Source organism: Molothrus aeneus, chromosome 2 (assembly GCF_037042795.1).
Source record: "Molothrus aeneus isolate 106 chromosome 2, BPBGC_Maene_1.0, whole genome shotgun sequence".
Taxonomy (NCBI): Eukaryota; Metazoa; Chordata; class Aves; order Passeriformes; family Icteridae; genus Molothrus; species Molothrus aeneus.
Window position 1 is genome coordinate 59,090,057 of NC_089647.1, and position 24,738 is coordinate 59,114,794.

The following is a 24,738-nucleotide window of genomic DNA, read 5'->3' on the forward strand; positions in this document are numbered from 1 at the left end:
ACTTAAGTCAATATTCCAGCTTCTGTGAAAGAAAATCTTCACACAAAATGACAATTATTGTTATTATCTTAGATCCAGCAGTCAGCATATTTCACAGCATAATTCAGAGTTTAGAATAAAGTTTTAGAAATTCAAACTAAATATTCTATTTCTAATAGAAATACAGTTTGGGGGAACACCTTTTACTGTCAAATGAATATAGATGGAAGTAATAATTTTTAAATATGCAATATGAAACAGGATAGTTATATGCTATAAATCATGACTTATAATTACAGCTTATGCTCATTATATTGCTTGCAATAATGTGATTATAACATTTAATAACAGTAAAATAAAACATTTAAAAAATAAAACATTTAATAAATAAAATAATTTACTACAATTTATATATAAATCTCTGCATATATAAGATAAAATTTCATTGGAAATCTCAAATGATAGCATAAGCAGTATTTTTGTTTAAGAAGTGTATAAACAATAGCCACTGATGAAATTGCCATTCTGAATATCAAAAATAAATACTAAGTGAAACATTCCCTCTATTTACCCATAGTAATCTTTCCCCATAAACAAAGAACTCTTCAGTAAATTAAACAAAAGAATCAAACAAAAAGACTGAGCAAAAGACTAATGACACAAATCCTGTATACAGCACACTGAGGTGAAACAGAGGTTGTTCAGAGTTTATCAGCCAAGCTCTGAAAAGTGAAATGCAAAGGCATCATTGGGAAACTCCTATAACTGAGAAGTAGGATTCTTTTGCTGAGCCTGAGATCTATGCTGATATGTTTATCTGCTACAGCTTCCAAATTAGTTTAAAAGTATTTTTGGACATGTTGACAGATTAACATACTAACAGTAGCATAAATGATCCAGAGAACTTCTTCCTTTTTGTCTTTTTCTGCCTGAAAATTATTTCAGTCTCTTTTAAATCCTTTTGCATAGAGCTGTTATACTTCTAACTTGCTTGCGTCAGAAGTAAACTGAACTGCACATAGTAGGTGATGTGGAGACAATGCAGAAGTTTACACATCACTATTTGCATGTGTTTATTCTTTGTGCTGAGGAAACAGGCAGCTAGCTATTCATATTGAATTTTTCAGCCTCCTCACGTAGGCTGAGGAGGAGCAGCTGCTACATCTCAGACTCTTAAAATGAGAACCATTATGAACCTTATCTCCTATCTGAAAATTCAAATCTGTCAGGAGTAGCACTAAGACCTCTGTAGCAAATTATCTAAAGCTGAACACACACTACTCAATGATACGTGTGCCAACACACATTCAAACAAGAAGTTTCTTACCTCAGCAAGTGTTTTGTCAGTAAATCACATTTAGTAGATGAATTTTATAAACCTTATATTTTACTGTTTAAATGGGCTGTGAAAGACACATAGAAGACACTTATGCTTATCTGATTTAACTTCTCTTCTCTGTTTCTCTCCCCAGTATCTAAACACAGAGCTGGTGGCAAGTGTTTCTTGGATATATTGCTGTCTACCTCAGAAAATAGGTCCCTTTGCTAGACTGCTTAAAGTCTTAATTTTGTTTCAGCATGGAATTAAACTTCTGTTAGGAGACCTTAAACTTAAAAAAAAAAAATTAACATTTATATTCATGTCGCTAAATGTGAAAAAATAGAAATGTCCTGCAACATGTGTGTAAGAGGTTATTAGCAGAATCATTGGTTATGAAACAGAGTTCCCATTTCTTTGTCAGGACTTATGACACAGGGAAATATGATATAAAGGAACGGAATCTCATCTGGTGTCAAGTTAGATATTTCCTTATGCTCAAAGTGGACTCTGAAACAATAACTGACAAAGAGAGAGATGAACCAGTTTGATCATCTCACCAAGCTCTAAGGAAGAAATGTACCAATGGGCTACAATATGTGCTCCTATTATTAACTTTGGAACCTAATTTTAATTTCTTTTCCTGCTTCCAGACGAAGACAGATGACCAATATTCAGAGGAAGTTCCCATCACATCAGTGTCTTTTATTGTCTAAAAATCTCAGAATTTTAGTTTCTGAGAAAGAACTGCCTGATAGTTCTGTTTGTTTACATTTACATAAAATTACTCTTTTGCACAAATCTAAATATCATTTTAGATCAATAGATTCTAAAGAAGAACAGACATGTTCCATTCAGTTACTTGCATGCTTGGGCATACATAAGTACCCTCATCTAGAAACATATTTTTTCTATTGCTGCCATAGTGATAAGACTTTTTTTTTACATGCTTAAAAATAAATTATGCAGTGATAGGTATATTATAGTTCTAGAAAACGCAGATTCCCTCTCCTTGTTTCCTTTTACTTGCACTTCGTTTTTTACGTGACAACACAACTGAACTCATTAGTGTTGGTATTTTTAATAAGTATTTCTAAAAGCAAAGGTGGGATTAATCTAAGTGTGAATCTTTCAAATCCAAGTTCTTACAAAGAGGCCACCAATACTCAATACTATTAGGTGCAGTCACACCAAACTCATGAAAGTTTATTTCTAGGAAATTATCAGCAGACACTGTAAAGATAATATATTATCCATTTGTAGTGTACAAATAGATTGATATAAGTGAAATTTATGGCATTTACATGTAACTAAATCTGACTAAATTTGTAAGACTTAAGATGCTCAGCTGTGCTAGAAGTATTGATTAATAACATTACAATTGTCTGCTGCTTTTGAGCCTATCAAGGTAACAAGATTTAAATATTATGACACAAAGATTTATAAAGAAGCTTTTAATGTAGTAAGAGGGTCAAAACCACATGTTTATTTGTACTAAAGACACACATAACCCTTGATATTTTCTAAAAACAATACACATAATGCTGGGTCCAAGTCTAGCCCAAATACTAAATTTAGTATCGGCATAAAGCTCTCATTTCCACTAATTTAAAACCTTTGTTGTAATTATTAATTCTTATATTTTCTTAATTTTTATTGCGTCTGTAAATATTTAGTCAACCAAATAAATAAAACAGAAAGTGGTACCTATTATCAAAGAATGTCTTCACGCCAATGAAAACATTACTATTAAACCCATGGATAATTGAAATAGTACAATGGCACTTTCAACAAAAGGTTGGCTCAAGTATAAAACAATGTTTACTCAGTAACTTGAGAATAGAAGTAGAAATAGCTGGACTTTATACATATTATTAAAACAAATAATGATTTAACTGCTGCAAAACCTCTTGTAAGGTGATAAATGCTTGTAGCCCATATTTAGAGATGGGGAAAATGGTGCACCATAATTTTGCATCTCCATCTTCATGTACCAAAGATGAAAAACTTGTGCTTTCATCTTAGAGTTGATAAGCTCCTCCAGCTCTAATCATGAAACATAGAGTAGTATTTTTAACCACTAAGAACACACTTTTTTCACAATCTGGATTGAAAGGGTGATTTTTCATCCTTTTTGCTGTTTTGAATATTAGATCTTTGCTTTTGTAGTGAAAGATGCTTTTTTGTCATATTATGTTTGATATTTTATAGTTTCCACTATACTGTGTGGAAGGGACATTTAGCCTGAAATTCTTTATTTGGTCTTTTGGCAGTCTCTCAATAACAACCTGCATTTTATGTTTTCCTTTCTATTGTGATTAACAGTTTACATTTTTATTTAGAATGTTTCAAGCTACAGTCATTGTCACCACAATCCCTTTCAAAATTCTCTTTTATGTCTTCTGACATTACACAAATATTTGTGTTTGATCATTACTTTTTATGGGTATGCAGTGAAGATGGGTAGGTGCAGTTTCTCAGTACATTTTATAGTAAAAATTTTGCTTCCTTTAGTGCAATGGAAGCATAGTACACTGTGCTGTACACAATGATTGGAAATCAGTCAAAAAAACCCCAAAAAACCAAGTTATTTACTTTTTCACAGGTCTCTTTTAGTAATAGATCTATCACATAGGTGTTATAACTGATCTAAACTAATTGGGACACCAATTGAACCAGTCCACCCTTTGACATCAAAATGAAATAATTTTTTTAGCAGTAGTTTCTTCTTCAAAGCTAAGACTTCTTACTGTAAAATAAGAATTCTGAGGAACTGAGGTACTGCACTGAAGATAAAATTGTCCTCTGTAATCATAAGTTACGTGAGCACAACTCACACAGGGTTCCTCTTTCACAGTTTTCTAGTGTAGCTTGCTGATATTGAAATGTTGATGGTTAGTACATATAAATTTTTCCTTGTCTTAGTGAAGAAATTTTAAAATATGAGCAAAACTTGGAAAAAAAATTGTAGAGCAAGCATAACTTTAGAGACTCCTAAAATTATAAACAGTAGCTTAGAAAAGTCAGTAGTTGTACCAAATAACAAACAGAACAGTATCAGTGACTGTAGCTTTACAGTGCCTCTTAAAAGTAATGCATTCTGAGAACATCCTTAATGGAACTTGTGATTCCCTTCTGGACTTTCATATAGAAGTCTCAGTATAGTACAAATTCCCTTTTATTCTGCGTACTGATATCTCTATTTCTAAGAATACACCTGTGACCAAGGTTTTTTTTAAAGTATTTAGAGACTTAAACACCTTAAATACCTTTCCTAGTCAAAAGAGAGAGGAAAGTCCTTTGATGAGATTTCTGAAGAGCAATAGAGACAGCCTTAGAAAGAGGATGACTGAGGATTTACTGAGAACCAGGAAATGGATTTGAGTTAGTACAATGCTAGGTGTTAGTTAAAGTGTGTAATATGGTCCTTTCCTAAAATTACTGAGGAACACATAGAGGATTTTTTCATATGAGATTTCAGAATTTCTAATGGATAATGTGAAAAACAAATCTTGGTTCTCCTAGGATCAGGAACTATGGATGTTTATCACTATAAATGGAAAAAAGTAGTTGAATAAAGAAAGTAAATTCTATGCACAACTAAATTCTATTCAAAATATCCTCTGAGAGTTCTAATGTATCTCACCTAACCTATTTGCACCAGCTCTGTTTGTTACAGACAAGCTAGTTACAAACAGATGAATAATTCATTCTGTTATAATGGCAATTTATAAATTTCCTGTACAGGTAATTTCAGGACAAGCTGTGTTCTAAACTCTCTTAGTGAGTCTTGTCTGTTGCTTGTCTCTAAGACTAGTAATAAATGTCAGTATCTGGGAATTTGGGTGAAGCTTTTCAAATGTTACCTTTATCTGCTGTAATTTATTGTGGTGGGTTACCTTCGGCCAGAAACACAACTCATCCACTCACTTGCTCCCCTTCCTCACAGGACAGGAGGAGATAATAGGAATGTCAGAGCTTATGTGTCAAGACAGAAAAGGGAAATTATTCACCAATTACTGTTATGGGCAGAACAGACTCTGCTTGGGGACAATTGATTTAATTCATTGCCAACTAAAAGTAGAGTTGTGTGGTGAGAAAACAAATGCAAACATTTAAACAATGCTCCCTTCTATCCCATTTCAAATCTGAACTTCACTCCTTCACTCCCAAGTTCTCTCTCCTCTAAGCCTCCTCCTCCTGAAGCTCCATGAACTTCCAGTGGCAAGGGGAATGGTGGTTGGGGTCAGTCTGGAAGAGCTCCTCTGTGCTGCTCCTCCCTCCTCACACCTTTCCTCTGCTCCAGACCGGGCCCTCCATTTAGGTAGTGTTTAGCTGCTCTGGTGTGGGGTCCATCATGGGCTGCAGCGCATCATACCTGCTCCACCATGGTCCTCCATGACCCTGCATGTGGGAAAATGTCTGTTCCTGTGCCTGAAGTACCTCCTCCCCCTTCTTCTCTCACATTGCTGTCTACAGGGCTGTTTTCTCACACTTTCCTCTTCCCTTTTCACATTTCTCCTGTTGTGCCACAATTTTACAGAGGGGCTCAGTTTTGTACTGCGGTAGGTCTGCTGGAACCAGCCCCTTCTCACAAAAACCACCTCTGCAGTCTCTCCCTGCCAAAGTGTTGTCATTTACTCCCAACAGTTATCCAGAGAAAATACTCCAATAATTAGCTAACAGTAATAGAAAGGACTCAAAGTTGTTTCTTGGGTTTTGTTGTTTTGTTTTTGGTTTGTTTTTTATTTGTTTTTGTTTTTCTTGTTGTTATTTGTTTGTTTGTAGGATTTGGTGTGGGGGGATTATTTCATGAATTAGCAACAAATAATAGGATGAGGTTTTCACTCATCTGTGTTTTGCCAGTGTCTGATGTATAGTTGGACATTAATGACACAACATTCTTTCACTGAGCTAGAGCTGTGTTATTATTTATAGAAGTTTTATGATTTTAAGTAATAAGATATCATTTGTTGTGAATAATGGGAAGACTTGAGTTTTGGCAACACCATTATTTTCTTCCTCTGAAGGTATGTTAGCAAAGCTAAGAATAATGGAACTATATTGCATATATATATAAAAATTCCTATATTTGGAAAAATAGAGTACTGATACAGAGTGCTAACATGTCCAAGAGCTTGCCAATTTTTTACCACTTGGTCTAATAAAAATATTATCTCCTTCTTATAAATACATCTGGTTTCTGTTTTTTGAACTCTGTGATGGCGTACATGACATACTAATTCATTCTGTTTTATTTCTCTGCTCTATTTCTGTATAGACATGTTTGATTGACCTTGGCTGGACACGAGGTGCCAGTTTCTTTCCCCCAAGTTTCCTGTCGCTTGCCTCCTCTGCTGGACAGGGGAGAGGAAATAAGATGGAAAACAACAGTAGACTGAGATAAGGCAGTTTACTAAAGCAAAAGTGAAAGTTTGCATGCCTACAAGCAAAGAGAAAAAAAATAAATTTTCTCTACTTTCCATCAGCAAGCAATGTCTGACCACTTCCAAAGAAGCTGAACTGCAGCACATGTCATGGTTGCTCCAGAAGGCAAACACTGAAAATAAAGAATTCCACCCCCTCCTGTTAGCTTTTGTGTCTGAGCAGACATCTTATGATATGGGATATCCCTTTGGTTAATATGGGTCAGCTGTTCTAGATGTGTTCCATCCCAGGATCTTGCCCAGCCCCAGCTTAATGCTGAGGGAATGTTGGTGAAACAGCACTGATGCTGTACCAGCCCTGCTCAGCAGGACCCAAAATTTGGTGTGTTACCAACACCCTTCTGGCTCCCAATGCAGAGCACAGCACTGCGAGGGCTGCTGTGGGAAAATGAGCTCATCTCAGCCAGACCCAATACAACAGGATATATGTTAAAAAAGCCTCTTGCTGGACTCCCCTTCTCAGCATGACCCTGAATTTGAGGATGGACTAACTGTAGCTACCCTGTGCTGCCCAATGCAAGCACAACTCACTGATGAGCATCCAGCTCTGGCACAGATCTGCTGTCAGAGCTTGTTAAAGCAGTCTCACAATCCACTATATGGTAATTTTCACATAACAACAGAAAACAGATGTTTTAAATAGATAATGAAATTTCAATTCTGAAGTAAATAAGTGCAACATTTTCAACTTCATTTAAGTGAGATGCTGTGAATGCTTTTATCTCATCTAATATGTTCATCTAAAAGTTGGAAAAAAATCCTTGTTTGCTGACAATATTACCTGAAAGCATTCCTGTTCCCTGCAGACCCATATTTTTTCTTCTGCTGCAATCTCTCCTTCACTCTTTAACCTTATGGTTTACAGACACATCAAAGCAGTTGTGTGGAAAAACTGTCTAAGTCAACAAATTGCCAAGTACATACTTCAGAAATCACAAATTTTGTAATTTCAACTCATTATTTTAGTTCCCACTTTATAGTCAATAAGAAAGAAATAGGTATCCCTGTAAGGTGATAAATCTCATTTTGAGCTGTCTGTTTTGCCTCAGTGGTATAAAGGGATGCAGCTTTAACTAAGACAAGTAACTTTTAGACAACTGAATCTGGATGTGATGAACTACATGATGGATGAATGTAGCTTTAAGAATTGAAAATTAATCTGAACTTTGCTATATAATTGGTATACTGCTTACTCATCCTTAATTCATTCTGAATTTAACTTCTAAGATCTATTAAAAATCCCACAATAAGTGAAACATTTGGGTGGTGGAAAACCATATTTGCATGGGTCATAAATTACTGTAAGTTCCTAAGCTTTCTATGGCTGTAAGTTTCTTAGTTTCTTTTTGAATGTGGAAGGTTTTTTATGCCATTATCTGATACAAGTATATGGGCTGTGCATGAATCAGAAGATATCTGGTCTCTAACTTTCTTTCATTGCTCTTGCCCTGAGTGCTGAACCCTCCAATTCAGCTGTTTTTATGATGCTCTATTTCTTACAAGGCCAGCATCCTGTAAAGAAAGGAGGAGAGAGTTCTGTTCTCCTGGAAATTTGCATGTGAACACTAGCTACAGGACAAGTAAATGCACATTCACCATGAGCACAGTTCATGGAGTGATGAGGACACAGCCTCAGAGGGAATGATTGTTTCACAACAAGGAGCTCATGCATTTAAAATCGCTCAGAACCTGGGCTTGAAATGAGTCCATGCTCCTGTTGCTTAATTCTGTCGCACAGTAGTTTTGGCACCAAGACTGACAGCTTGAAGGGTTATTCACAAAATCATATAGCATGTTAAATTCTGGTAATGTATTTTTTCCCCTTCCCTGGCAAGATTGCAAGAAAAAAATTGGCGGTATCTTTACAGATGTGCATCTGGCTAAAGGGCAAAGCCTGGCTATCAGTTTTATCACTATTAATCTATAGTTTTGGGATTTGCACTTTACTTAGTCAACATTAAACTTTGAATCTCATTTTTGCCTTAAGAAAATTATTTCTTTCCCAGCTAAGTGATGAGTGCGTGTGCACATGATTTTCAGACATTGTCTTAATTAAGTTTTGACTGCTTTGGTGGTATTGAGAATCTAAAATTTTTACAAATATGAAAGCTGATAGCTGCCTGCAAATACAGATGCTCTCTGATGAGTGAACATGGAAGATCAGACTGAGTGTCTCAGTACTACAAGACAAGAGACAAGTACCTCTTTGCTGTAAATGATTTGTGGTGGATACATAGGCAAAGTATAATTTACTGGGCCCTCTTACTCTGTTCTGCTTTTAACTTGAGGCCTTCATTGGCCATTTGATACTGCAAAAGAACAGGGAAAAGTTTTAGGGTGGTAGGGAGAATCTGATAGGTGGAGTGTTAACAAAAAGAGAATCCGGGCATAAAGTCTGATTATGAAGTCTTTCTTGGAGCTGCCCTACTACTACAATTGCCATGTTCTTCCACTTCTGTGTAGGCAGCCACCATTGATTCCAGTCAGGAACATGATACTGGAAAAAGTAGACAATTAGTCTGAATATTAAGGAACTTTTAAAGATATAGTAGCATCATAGAATCACAGAACACTGTCGGCTAGTTGGTACTTCAGACAGTTTCTAGTTCAACATCAAACCTGCTTTAGCTGTGAGGTCAGACCAGGTTATTAAGCAAGTCTTTATCCAGCTGCATCTTTAAAACTCCAAGGTTAAAAACTGCAGTCTCTTTGGGAAACTGCTGTCCCACCCCTTGAAGACCTTTATTGTCTTCATAGTAAAAAGTTTTTTCCATAGAACGAGTATGTCATATTCAACTTATATCTTCTACTCAATTTATGTCCATTGTCTTTTGTCCTCCCACACTGCACCCCATGAAGAACTTGGCTCTACCTTTTTGCTGAAGAAGCTGAACTCTTCTTTGTCCTTGACAGGGGTAAGGGGAAAGTGCAGCAACAAGCTGGCCTCAGTATTCTACATATGGTGTAATAGGTAATACATAGAGGGGGTCAATCACTTATCTTGAACTACTGGCCATTTTCCAAGAAAAATTTTGGCCCACACTGAGCACATGGCTCGCTGAGGTCCCCATGTCCTTTTCACAAGAGCTACTCCCCAGCTGGTCAGTCTCTTATGTGCAATCAGTTCTTCCTTTTAGAGACAGGAGTTTGCAGTTGTCCTTGTTGATTTTCATAAGGTTGGTCCATTCCTGCAGCCTGTGCCAAGTGCAGCACTACAGCAGCACTACAGCAGCACTACCCCAAGCGTGTCACAATTTGATGATATCTGCAAGCTCTGTGAGAACTCACTCTGTCATTTCCTGCAAGCTACAGATAAAGATGCTGGCAGGACAGATTGGAGCATAGACTCACACAGAACTCTTCTTGTTACCAGTCTTCTGGTAGAATATAACAAACTCAGTGAAAAGAGACTGCACCTTAGACTAAAGATGCCAATTCTACAGGTTTGAAATGACTTGATGATCAAACATTTGAGAAACCTTCAAAAGTGAAAATAGGGTGAGACTGTATTTTTGTTTCGTGGCATTGTACTGAAATGCATATAAAACACTTGCAGTTACTTTTGCTGCAAGTAAGAAACAGAGTCATCAAATTAGAGCACCCTTCACAACTTCTGTAGTACATTTATTCTTTCCTGTCCATAAAAATCATGCAGAATATTTATTTCACTTAGAGGTATATATAGTGTCCATCCTTTTTTGGGGGGGTTTGAAAACAATAGAAAACATGGAAAAATATTAACAAAATAAATATTGCTCTTTATTCAAAAGGCGCTTTCTAAGCATCTGGAATGTCCAATGTACAAGAAGCTGGATTTTATTTGGCTAAACATAGAACTGTATGTAGCATTGTAGTGCTGGGTTTGAGTATATGTGATTTTTTATTTTTTAATCTGGATTGTTACATTAGTGAAAGCAATACTAAAAGTTATACATTCATTAAAGAGAAATATATATGCTTAAAATCACAAAAATAGAAGCTACTGTTGAACTATTTAATTGTTATTATTTATAATTTATTTATTATTAACTTCTTGCAGGCCAGAAAAGCGTCTCAGCATTTTTCATATTTTGCATTCAATTACTGAAATATTTTCATTCAAGAAATGACAGATTTAAAAAATACTGTGCTTTGTGAAATTACAGATTGTTTTAACAGACAGAAAGCCGAACATATTGCAATACTCTTACCTCAAATTATTATTAGAAGACAAGCAAAATAATATTACTGTGATAGAAGTCCTTGATATCTCACTTTGTTGCTATTTAGGAGGGGGGAGTCCTGTTTTTTGGAGGGCCTGTTCAGGATGAGCAGTGCCTCACCAGATTCTTGATCATTATCTAGGCTCTCAGTTATCTTTGGTCTCTCAGTTTTGAGGTCAGAGCATTAACACATTTGCATTATAAAAAGAAAGAAAACTTGTTTGGAATCCCAATATATATTTCATCTGGTTTAAAGCCTTAATCCTGGATTCTGAGTGCTGTGTGGTTTTAAGAGTATTAATACAGATTTGTACAAAATGGCTTGATACTGCATGTGTAAGCACTTTCCACTAACAACAGAAAGTTAAATAAAAAAAGAAATAAACCTAGATCAGGGTTAACAGGGTCTAACAGCTGAAGTCCTGGGAAGACCAGATGGCTGTGTGAAATAACTATATTGCTTTCTTGCTATTGTTCTGGATACAGCTTTTCAATCAAAGATCTTTTATCTCTATTTTTAATAAAAAGAATACATAAAGAATCTATGTCAAAGTCTAGTTTGAAAGCTTTTTAGAGGTTTTTTGTGATTTTTTTTGTTTTGTTGTGTTTTGTTGCATTTTGTTGTGTTTTGTTTTGCTTTGCTTGGGTTTTTTTTTTGGGGGGGGAGGGCAGTGGGTCAGCAGGTTTGTTTGCTGTTTGTTAACTTTGCTTTTTAACATTCTGTAATGGTTGATTCACCCTGGACACCAGACAATCTTTTACTTTTGTCCTCAGCGCCTGTTTCTGTTACATGCCTGTTTCAGGGAAGATGGGAATGGTTGGAACAGCACCTGGCCAAAATTCAGATACTCTATTTTGTGTAATAAAACCTACATAATGGTATTTCTATATTTGGTTTTGAACCATATCATGCAGAAACCAATTTTTTTAATTCTGCATGAACAGAAACACTGAAGAAGAACAAAAGGCATTTTCCCCTTCTTCCGTCTGTCCCCATCAAGTAAAATAAATGAGCTTGGACCTGCACCTGCTAAGCAAATATTAAATTCTTGGGGGGATCAAAAGGCTGGGGAATGAGTTGGCTCAGGAGCAGGGGCATCTTAGAATCTTTGGCCAAAGCCAATCTTGCCCAGTGGGGCTTCCTATGGTTACATGCCATTGATCTCCAGCAGCTGCTATGCTGGAATTAACATTTTTGTCAGGTCCACTGCTGCTGTTAGCCATGTGAAATTGTCACAATCATCCAGCTCAACATCTCCATGCCAAAAAACCTGGAAAGCCCAAGAGCCCAGACTTGAGTATAAACCTCTTAACACTGCTAAGCTCTGACCACAAAGCCAAATGATGACACCTGTTTAGAGGTGGAGCTCAGCAACTGGGACCAGTGTCTGAAAAGTTTCCCATAGCAAACTGTCCTAGCACCATTGATAATTAGAATTCATACACAGGGGGAAAACACATCATATCTAAAATACTATTTAGAGCCTTGAATTGTCAGTTCCTAACAGCAGATGAGAATTCTGTCAGATTTTTGTCAGAATCCTGTATTTGGTCTCAATAAAATTCCTTGATTTCAATACCTTTATAGACAACTATTTATGTGCAATGAAGAGGTATTTTCTGATAAAGCTTAATTTTACTGGAAAAATTTCTGAGTAGATTAAATTTGTTCTTTGTTAAAGTTACATGTTATAGAAAACAGGTGGCTTTCCACATCAGTATATTTGTTTGCATCCAATGTCTTTCAGGTTCCATATTTCACCTCACTTCATAGGGTATTTGATGCTCCAAAATTTGAGCTGTTCTCAAAACAATCAATTTGGGTTTTCTAAATCTTAGGAAAATACTGAGCAGAAGCTAATTGTAGTCCCTCAGGATGCTGGGATTATGACCCATTATAAGACCTCATTGCTCAATGTTGTTAAAAATTAAAATAAAACAACAACAACAAATTACCTGTTAGGAAATATTGAAACTGGAATCAGGAATTAAAATGGCAACATACTTATGTCACTATTTCAACCTGTCGTTGACATCTTAAGCACTCTGTACTTTTTTGTGTTTCAATCCTGGGAGAATTTTAGAAGACTGAAAATTTCAGAAAGAAACAAAAATGTTTAAATATATGGTGGGGACAGGGAAACCTCTTTAATTTGCAAAATATAAGAGAGAGAGGTGTAATAAGCATACACATAATCCTGGGTCTTATGGAAAAGATAAAAACTTTTGAAGTGCCATTTCCTCACCAGTATAAGAATAAAGGGGTAAAAAAACCCAAGCCCTAGTTGAAGCTTCATCCAAACCAGACATTTGAGTCAGAACATGCATCTAGAGGATGCTGTGAGTACTCAAAGTTGATGTGGCAAGAAATGAAACTTAGTTTTGAAAGCAAAATCTGTGGAAGGTTTTGAGACTAGAGAGCAGCGTGACTGCCAGGGTGCTGTAGCCGTGGGGATTGAAACGGGATCCAACCATCCAGCCACGAGCAGGGCAGCTGGGGGCACTGGAGCAGCACCAGGTATCAGGCTCTGCCATGGAGATGGGCACAGCCCAAGACTGGGCCAAGACTAGGAGCCCATGAGCAGGCAGAGTAGGGATGTTGGGAGCTTGAGACAAGTGCTGTTGGGGCATTACTGGAGCAGGGCATCTGGAAGATAGAAAATAAATGTTCTGGAAACATTTTAAGGTGTGGATCCCTGAGACATGGACTCTATCTAGATCCCCAATCTGAAAGGTGCCTGCACCCAGTGCTCAACATCTGTTGCATATCCACTGTGCAGTCATTTGGCCATTTGTACTTAAGACAGTGATAAATCTACAACTTGAGATGGATCAGGTGAGACAATGCCCATGAGGATATACCAGTCTATTAAACATAAGTCTCCTGCATGCCTTAATTTCTGAACTGTAAGCTAAAAGTGATAAGAATCCACACCACTGTGTTTCTTGAACAAATGCTGACAAGGTCAAATCCCTCCTGAAAAGAGATTAAGGGTGAGATTTGGGATTATTTTTGCTACTATTTTTCATTTAAGAAACACATTTGAAAAAGCAGATCTTTCTCTGTTCTGTCTCTACCTTGGAGGAAAAAAACAATTGTACCCATTAAATTAATTTATTTTCATTGTGAAAAAGAAAATGGTATCTGGAACAAACTGAAGATTTAAAAATAAACCTCTTTATTTACTTTTAGGAACAGACACCAAAATTTTACATGAACTACATAAACAGAGCCATAGTGCCATGATAATCCAAGCACCATGAAATAAGATTTATCTTTGTGAAATCCTCTAGTACGCTGACCTAAACATTCATAATGCAAGAATAATTCTTTATTTTGGGTCTAGTCTCTATTTAGCTTAGGAGGCAAGGCAGAATTTAACAGACCTTTTATCACTCAGTAAGAGCACCTGCAAGTTTCACAAGTTCTCCTCCTCAGTACCAAGGGTTGCTACTGAAAAAAACAATGTAATTTTCAGACATAAAATCTGATAACGTTAAAATTCTTTCATAGTTCCCTTAAGAACAAACTGTTAAAACCACTATGTGTGTATATGTTACAGTTTCTGACCTTTTATATTGTTTTTATCTGTGGACTGCATCATCTATTCAGTCTTTACTTAGAGTCATCCATTTTCCCACATCTTTAGTTTTTAAAAACACATCTTTCATTAATACTTTCAATAGAAGCTCCCAGATAATCTGTCTCAGGAGTTAACTTTTATTTTATGAATGGTGAAAAAGATCAACATATAGGTCATAAACAATGGTGTTTTTCCTTTTGAAGAAATATAGGATTTTAATTACATTGTAAAAAAGAAACTTTATATTTCCTGTCATCTGCTCCAGATATTTAATTCTATTGTTCTTCTGAAAGGTTGCATCTAGAATGTCACATCTGCAAGGACACCCGTGACCCCTAATGGCATACAAGTTTCTGCAAGAGAGAAGCAGGAAGACTGAAAAATACTTCCCTGAGTATCAAAAATAGATTACTAAAACTTATTCCAACAGCTGAGTTCCCCAAGGCATCAATGTTATGTATACATATGCACAAAAGATTTAGCATTTAAAAATATCAGGAAGCACTTCCAAATCAGTCCCAAATGACTCTTACGAACTTCTTTCCTTTGTTCATGGCTGGTTTGTTGGATTTTATGATTTGGAGTTTGGGAGGGTTGCCTTTAATTATTAATATTTTTACTGTTTATAATTCATCAGAAAGAAAAGAAAGATTATTTCTCTGAATGCCAGTAGCCCTGGGAACTTTCTTTGACAAAAGGAACTCTATGCATATCTCATCTTTACATCCCCCTTGTTTGTGAATACTAATACTAATGGCATTCCTTAACTCTGGAGTTTATTGATGAAAAAAAAATCCAGCAGGGGGATATCTTTAGGGAATACTAATATTTAAATACTTCCTTTTTCTTAAAAAAGTTTCAAAACAAATAACAAATGAAATAAGGAAACTTTTCACCAAACAAATAAATAAATAAATGGGAGCCTGGAAGCAACATTGCCTTTTCTTTTATGTTCACTAGTCTTTGAAAGATGTACTTTAAATTCCTCAAACCAATCTTTCCTCTGTGAGTCTTGCTGCTGGTCAGACTGTATTTTTCTCATGTATCATAAGCATTCAATTCCCTGCAATGCAATTAAAACCCTATCTTTCTTCAAACTGATTAAATGTTGCAACATCTGTGAAGGAAGAAAAGAAGGTATAAACATTCTCTTTTTCTTTACACAGATGGGAGGCACAGACCAACAGAATGCAAAATACTCAAGTGGATGCTAAATATTAAGTCCTATTCTAATAAAAAAAATGTGGGTTTGTGTTTTGCTGCTCTGAGTTCTAAGGGATTAGATTAAGATCGCTGATCAAGTCACTATTAAAAGACAGAAACAAAACCCCAGTTTTTGGACTTCTAAGACCAAAGTGGAACATTCTACATACATTTAAAAAGATACAAGATGAGAGAGATGAGCTGCAATGAAGGTGGCCAGATATTTTCTGGGCAAGAGAAAAGGAATTTCTCATCACTTATGAAAAAGGTTTTCATAATCATCTGAGCTGCAAATTAAGAATGCCAGATTTACATTTCACGCAAAATTAAAGATCAGTTATGAAAGAAGATATAGAAATAGATTTAAAAACATTTTCCCCCTTTGTGCTAGTATGAATCACAGAGCAAAAATTGTGTTAATTTCAGCAGTCACAACAAGATACTCAGATGCTTTTTCATAAAGGTTTTATATCAAATAGAAAAAATATATACTTTTGTGGGTGTGCCTTCCTTTAAAATGATGGAAATATCAGTTAAAAATCACTTTTGTTTTGCCACAGAGATATGAAAATTTTACATCGTGCTTTCCAAGTTCCTCACGAATGAGGCTTTGCTCTTCTAGATGAAAGATTCTGTCTAAGAGAGTCTTGTTACATACTGTTTAGACTCCAAACTTGCCTGGAAAAACAGAGTTTTAAAAATCTTCATGGTTCTTTTGTTAATTTCTAAAATGATTATGCATGTTTTTTCCTTTTTTACCCATGCTAAGAAAGTAGTACTGAAAGACGAAAACAAACCTCATTATCTCTTGCAGATTGAAATGTATCTTGAACTTAATAAGTCATTACTGTGACTGGACATTACATTTTTCAGTCTGTGAGATTCTTTAAGCCTTTTTTGTTAAGAAAAAAAACAAAACAACTTGCCTCCGTGGAACTTACAGAAATAATGTGCTATAAATATTTATTTTTTTCTTACCCTTAATTGCCTGTGCTCGTTCATTGATACATATTTCATATTATTCTTTGGATTAAGAAAATTTATAGGATTCTTGAAATGACTATAGACATTGCTAATTAAATCCTTGGTGCTTTTTTGAGATCCAGGCTCCTGATGCCATTGAAATGTGTAGGAGACAATCACTGCTGTCTACAAAAGTTGTAAGTGCATATATTTTAGTAACATTCTTTCTTGTTAAAAAAGAGAGAATTGCTGTGGTGACACACCTCCATGTCTGTAGAATAGCTAAAATTATATTATTTGATGTAAGGTTTTGTGAATAGTCTTTATTTCAAGTAGAAGCAGCTGGAGAAATAACTTCATCACATTAGATTCTTACAGGAGCAAAGTTTTCTTTCATCCAGCTGTCTTAATTTCAGGGTACAAATAAAATTTTCCCACTAAAATACATTTTTTTGCTCTCAGTGTGGTCTTGATGCAAACTATATGTCAGACATTTCTTGGAGATTACAAGATTTTTAGATTTTCTTCACATATTTCTGTGTCCAGAGGCTAAAAATCTCTCTGCTTTTTCGTGCATATGACTGTTCACTGTGACAACAAAATGAAACACATACAACTGATTTAAACAACAATATTGTAGTTTTAATTTAACACTAGATAAAACAGAAGAGATCCACTATCTGTATCTCTGCCACAGAAAAACTGTCTTCTGCAGAGTGCATGTGCCTCACTTGAGAATTTGCTAGGATTCTGCTGCAAGATATTTTTTCACATAAGTGATGGTTTCATTTGTCAGAGAGATGTAGAGCAAAAGAGGAGTTGGTATGTGTGTAAATGAAATTTTCTTACACTCATAGAAAAACAAAATATTCCTCTAAAGTAAAGAGGATAATTTTTTCTTTAGAAGTGTCAATATTAAAGGGAGAAACTGCTACACGTACAGTTCCTTTCCATTCAGGATTATAAGACCCACTTTTCTTCCGATTTAGTTTGATAAAAGAGACTCCTGATCAATGTTTCAATGTTAAATAAATTTTGCATGAGACATTATTCTACTTTTAATATCTTTTGCTAATATAAAAAGATTGAGATCAGACAATAGTCAGAATTATGTGCTGGTCTCTTGATTTTCCTGCAGAGATGTCATTTAAACTTCCTTTTGAAAAGGAAAAAAAAATAGCTCCTTCTAAAATAAAACCTGGAAGTGGTTCTGGGAATAGCTTGTTTGACTGATAGCTTCCAAAAGGCTGAAGAGTTAAACCATAGGCTTGTTGCCATGTGCTCTACACAACACTTTGTCCATGTGCGCTTGATCCTCAAATCCTTGAATATACCACGATGCCAGGACATGTGACACACTTTGGGCTATAAGAATTCAGCTCTGACAGGCTTGTAATCAAGCTTTCACACCACCAGTTATGTTTTCAACTGGAAAAAACCTTAAGACCAAGAAAACAGGAAATATGTCTTTTCTTCAAAGGATTACCATGTAGGAATGAAAGGTAAGTCTGTGTCAAGTTCTGCTTGTTGTGGATGCAGGTAGTTTGTTCTAGATCAGCCTTGAAGAACACGGGTGTGAATTACCCTCTAAAAGTGATCTGGAGAGAAAAGGTAACTGCATGGCATAAATATGATAACCAGGCAAAGTATGCAGCCAGAGCCACAGGTATCAGTACAGTAGCAGGGAAGTCCCCTGGGAACCAAATCTCAATCCATTCCTGTGTCTATGCTAATGATGTAAAAATACTTATTGGGAAGTTTTTGCAGATGACAGTCTTGAGTGAGATAATAAATGATAAAAAGGAGAGGTGACTTCTGTGCATTTGACATAATCTAGGTGTATGACCAGAGTGGGGATCATTCATCAAGCCTCCTATAGTCTAGTGTGGTTAATCTCTGCTGTGACTAAACCCCAGCTGGCAACAAAGCATAACTTGCTCACCCACCCTTCACAGGACATGGGAGAGACCTGGAAGGGCAAAAGGGAGGAAGTTCATGCATGCCCAGACTTGCTGGAGGGGTGGGGTGAGAGGCAGAGAAGGCCCTGTCACTGTGAAAGCTCTGCTCCACAACAAAGAAAACATTTCTGCATTATAAACACTGTTTTCAGCACAAATCCAAAACAGCCCCATTCCAGCTACTATTAGAAAATTAACTCTGTCCCAGCCAACACCAGCGCAACCTCCCCCCCTGGGATTAATTAGTCTCCTGCTCTGAACCATTCTCTAGAGGGTACTATCACACTAGCTTCCTCTACTGACTCCAAGGGGCTCTAGGGACATTAGTGTTTATAGACAAAAATTAGCCCTTGGAAATACATTCCTCTTCCCTGGACTGACAAATACCTACATATCTAGTATGTGAATAATGCATATGCTTCTAGAGTGTCTTGCAAAATACCACTGGGGAAAAAGAAAAGGACTCTGTTAACTGCCATTGCACACAAAATATGCCTGTTTTGGATTAAGTGAGAAATAGAGGTACTCTTCAGTCTAAGGCACAACTGTGAAACCCTGTAAAACAGGAAATCAGCAGGGTGTATAAGAGGCAAAGAAAAATGTATCATCATCCCTCCAAAGCCGAAAAAAAAGGAAAAAGCCAAAAAAAAGAAAAAAAAATCTGTTTTTCTGTTTGTGAGGTCCTAAATTTGAAGATGAAATTAGTGTTACTTTAGTTTTTCTTGCCTGCCAAATAAGCAAAGTATGTAATGTAATATTGCGTATTCACAACCAGTGTGAAAATTTTCACTATAAAACCTCTTTTTTAGAGTCCCTGTCTCTTTAACAGAATAAACAAGCATTACTTTTCTGGAAAAAGGTAGAGCCATCATATTTTGGATCTGTGGCTACTAGATGCAGCACTTCAAGGTTATTACACAGAGCAAACAAAAGAGTTTTTTTTTTCTTTTAGGTGGAGCATCCCAAAGCCATTACAGAATTTACTTTTTACCTAACAAATCTAAGATCATTAAACTGCAAATGTTTTTGAAACAAGCCAAGGTAGATTCTGAGACACTTTCCTACCAGAGATTGATTCTTTGTGTTTTGAGTGTGACGGATGTTGTATCATAAATTTTAAAACCTTTGACAATAGAAATTAACAACCAAAAATCACTAAACACTACATAGACTGACATCAATGCCAAAATATGAGGAAATTAAGTTCTTTTTACTCACTGATATATTTGTATAAATTGTAGCTTTTCCAAAACTGAACAGGTAGGCCCTGAACCAAAAAAAAAAAAAAAAGTAGTCCTATAGTGCACAAACTAACAAAACCAGCCACTTGCAAATAAAGTAATTTTTTTTTAAGCTCATTACTCCAAGGTATCTCTCTTGAAATCAGATCTGTCTGGAGTTTTTCAGATACAGACACCATTGATTTATCTGCTTCACATCTGCAGAGATTTCCCAAGATAAATAAGAAAAGGACAACATCCATACAAACACACACAAATTCTTTTTTTATTATTTTATTGTTTATAAAAAAGAATTATGTAAATATCCTAACTTTATTTCAAGATAAAATTTCAAAGTTTATTTGAAATATTTAGTAAAAATTTGACATACTTTGTCCTTTCCTAATAGAAATGACACATTAATTTATTTAGTGGGAGGAGTACATTTGTGCTCTACATCATAATACAATCCAGACGTATGGATTGTGCCTTTGTGATCTCCAAGCGTCTGTTTCTTCACAAACTGTCCTCTCCAAATTACACAGGCATTTCTGAAAAGTTTAAAAAAGAACAGATTCCATCTACTTATCATTCTGAACATAAGTAATAATGTAGTTCTATATTATTTAACCATAATACCCAAAGTAGAAGAACATGTCTGCAGATAGATAACAAAAATTATAAAAGCAGAGAAAGACTTTTAGAGTAATAAGTGTGTTTTGGTTTTATGATCATCTTGTCTAGATTCTAAATTACCTAAATATGACTTCTTTGATGCACAGTAAGTCTAAAAGCTAAATATGAATTTAAATACCTCATCTTGAGGTTTTGACTTCTGAAATGTTGATCCTAGATACCTGAATAAAACTTTCTGATATGATGTTATAAGGTATTGACTAAAAGATTCGAATATTATTGTCTAGTAGTTTTCAGACATGTTAATAATTGTATTTTCTTCCTATAGATTTTCTCCCATTGGATCAGGGTACATAATTTAGACACTCAATATTACAGATTTGATACCTGTGCTAAATTGGTCTAATCATGCAACCCTTGATTTCACCAGCATACAAAAATGCAGAGCAAGCAAAGAGAGTCAGATTCTCTCTTCCAATCTTCACCCTACAGCTGGAGGTTTCACATGGTTCTAAACTGTGTAGTCAGAAGAGCTGACAGATAATGCCTTATGTGGAAACCTCATGACTTTCTCCTATCTTTTATTTTCCCTTTACAATCATGACATAGGAAAGCTCTTGTTTTTCTTGAAAATCAGATGTCCTCACAGGCATCTAACTTAAAACTTCCCTTTTTACAGGTCAAATTATAACATTTTAGTAGCCTATATTCCAGTGAACTTAATTAGAAGTAGAACAAGAGAAGTGCAGCCTGTGTAATGATGCTTTTTTGGTGTTAGAGGAGACGATATCAGGATGCTGGGCACTTTATAATATGGAATAAATGCAAATTAAATTCACTTTTCTGGCAGTTGTATGTTTTGTATTGCTATGGAGATAAATTCCTATCCATCTGAATGTCCAGTCCTGTACAAGTTATTCACTTTAAATCATTGCATCATAGAATCATAGAATATGTTGAGTTGGAAGATCACAGAATGCATTTCCTGGAACCTGCAGAGAGCACCCCAAGAATCGCACCACATACCTGAGAGCCTTTCCAAATCTTGAACTCCCTCAGCACAGGCTGGTGCTGTGACCACTTCCCTGGGGAGCCTGTTTCAATGTCCAACCACCCTCTGGGAGAAGAACCTTTTCCTGATATCCAACCTAAACCTCTCCTGACTCAGCTTCAGGCCATTTAGTCAGGGACATTCATCAGCTCATGTGTTCCTGTAAACCATCTCTGTCTCCTTTTTTTCTGTTGTTCCTTTGCTACCTTCTGTGTCAATCAAAGAAAGGAAAATTTAGTTCTGAAGAGGAAAACCAAAATCTATGAATCAGAAAACAAAAAGGTTACTGACCATAATTTTCAATATACAAAACAGATTCATGTAACTTGCAATCAGTGTAGGGCCAGGGCTTAATGTACCATTAAAAAAATAATTCACATCCAACAAAAATCACCTCTGTACAACTGTGCCTTTCATTTTATAAAACAAGCCAGAGACACAGCATGAGGTTAAACATATCTAAATATCAGTAAATTACACACATAATTAAACACAGATTTGACTTCAATTACTCCTATTTTTTAAGATGAACAATACTCAAGAGAAAGTAATATTCATAAATAGGAAAACAGACCCTACAATCAAAAGAGCAGGTTTTCCAAGTTCAAGACCTTCCCCTTCAGGTACAAACATGTAGGAAATTTTGAGCCAGGCTGCATCAATCAGTCTTTTTGTGGCATTGTCTATTTAAAGAGCCTCATGCTCATGACACAATCTAAGTGAACCATATAAGAAGCAGTCTTCAACATACAGTGGTGCTTGCTCTCTATAACCATCCTATACTTCAAATGGTTACAGTATCTTCTTGATTTACTAAAACATATTAAGATTGCTATGAAAAGCTGAGGAAAAAGGGATTTATCAGTCATTAAGAGCTGATCGAGTTGCCTTAAGGTTGGGTTTTATTCTGTGCAAAAATCGAAAAGGGCTGAATTGAGGATGTAAAACATTTTTGGAGAATATTGAGCCACTATTAGCCAAACTACCCTTACTCTCTATGCACACAGTCATGGTGTATTTCTACTTTGCAATGTGCTTAACTGTCAGCGTTTTCATTTTGATATACACAGCTGCTTTGAAATAGAAGCTCCTATATTGGTCCTTGCATAGACAAAGAGATTAACTTCTTTCAGGTCTGAGATTTCAAGACATTTACTACTCAGATCTGTACACTGATGTCATCCAAATTTTCTTCCCTTTCTACTTTTCTGTATACATTTTCTGTATATAGCCATCTGTTTTGGCTGTCTTTTCAAGATTATGAAGCTATATTATCCCCTTAAGAAGCCTGGTTATGACAGTATAATTAAAACTAAAGATTTCATTGCAAATGCGATGAGTTTGATTTTAATTGGGACTACTTACAGAGTAGAACCATTTCCTAAGTTGTGGTGCTACACCATACATTGTTGGACTGAAGTTGATGAAGTTATGCAGGAAGAAATGGACAACTTTTGAATCAAGGTAATCAAATTTTTGGTTGTCATTAAGGAAACCTGGCATCTGACAAATATACTTACTCTGTCAAAGTACTGGTAAAGGGAGGCTCAAAAAGGCTCAAAGGAAGGCTTTGAAGTGCAGTGTTATTCTATCTACGTGTCTTAATTTATTTTTGAAATCCCTGATTTGTTTTTTGTGCTGAAGTAAGAATTATCTGCACCATCTGGCAGGACAAAGATGATGCTTGGACTGTAACTTCCAGAATTTGTCATTGCAGCAAACAATTTAAGAAAATGCATAAGAAGTACGCACAGAACAGTGGTGGCATCTTTCCACTCTGTAATTACTTATACTTTCTGCAAAAAGTCTTAACCTTCCAGAGGATGTTTCCTCTTCCATAAATATTGCTGGCACAGCAGAAAACAGTTGGGATTTTCTGTAAATATAAAACTCAGACAATTAACTCACGTACAACACACACGTCATCATATTCATTTGCCATTTTCATGGAGGCTTGTCCTTTCTACATTTTATTATTCATTTATGATAGCTATTATATGCCTTTCAGAGTCTATCTGGCTCTCCTGAGGAATATTTATGACTATTATGGGGCTCTTATGAGAAGACCCAACGACAGTTATTGCAGAAACTCTGTGAAATGCTACATTAGTGCAGAAATATGCTGGTAGTAAAATACCTGAACTTGTTTCAAAGTATCCCTTGATGAAAATTAGAAGACAGCTTCTACTGGTGAGGTTTTTTATCTCCTCTAACCCCATCACCTCAGACAACTGAGCAGTTCTGATTGGAAGTTTAGTATTCAGTAATTGCATCTGGTGCCTGAAACAAGAGGCTCTTGGAAAAGCTTTCAGTGGCAAAAAACGAGAAAACACCCTGTTTTTATAGATATTGGCTGCAGCTATAATACAGAAAAATGAAAATGGAAAGAACTTAGGTGAAAATAGAAGGCCTAAAGGTGCCTCTTCTAACATTCAGGGCCATCTCTGTTTGCCCTTTATCCCTCTACTTCCTTCTATTTTTAAGAAGGAAGGGTGGTGTCCTGAAGTGATGTGAATACTGCAGTTCTGCATCTTCTGCAAGGGAAAGAATCTGGAAGGAAGAGTAACAAATTGGGGAGGAGGAAGAAGGACATAGCTTTCACTAGATTGTTTTTTCTTCTCTTAATTTGTGTCTAATTCCATTCCTGTATCAATAAATTACTACGAAGAAAACTTCTGAATCACGTTTGTTCTACCATGTCCATTAAAAAATGTTACTATTTTTCTAACTTTTCCCCCCTCTGTATAACAAAAAAGTAGTCATTTGAATTTAGAGCTAGGAGATTTTCTGGTATGTTAGGGGTTGTTGTGGGAGCAAATATCCTGTACTGCCAGGGAAAAAAATTTGGAAGACATCTTGGTTGGAAAATGACAAAAGATAATTTACCAGGATGAAAAATTTAAAAAAAGAAAAAGAGAAGATCAAAATACTGTGAAAAGCAAAAGAAATGTAAAAGCAAATGCTTGATAATACATGGATACAATATAAATATAAAGAATTTCAGTTTGGGTGTAAATATTAACTTCATCTTACATAGAACATAACTTCATCTTACATAGAACACTTTTAGTAGTATGTCTGCTAAAAGTTACACAACCTTTTCAGAACTTAGGTTTTGCACAGTGTTTGAAAATTGATATTTATTTCTGTTGCCTGGGCTTTAAGCAGTTTATGGAA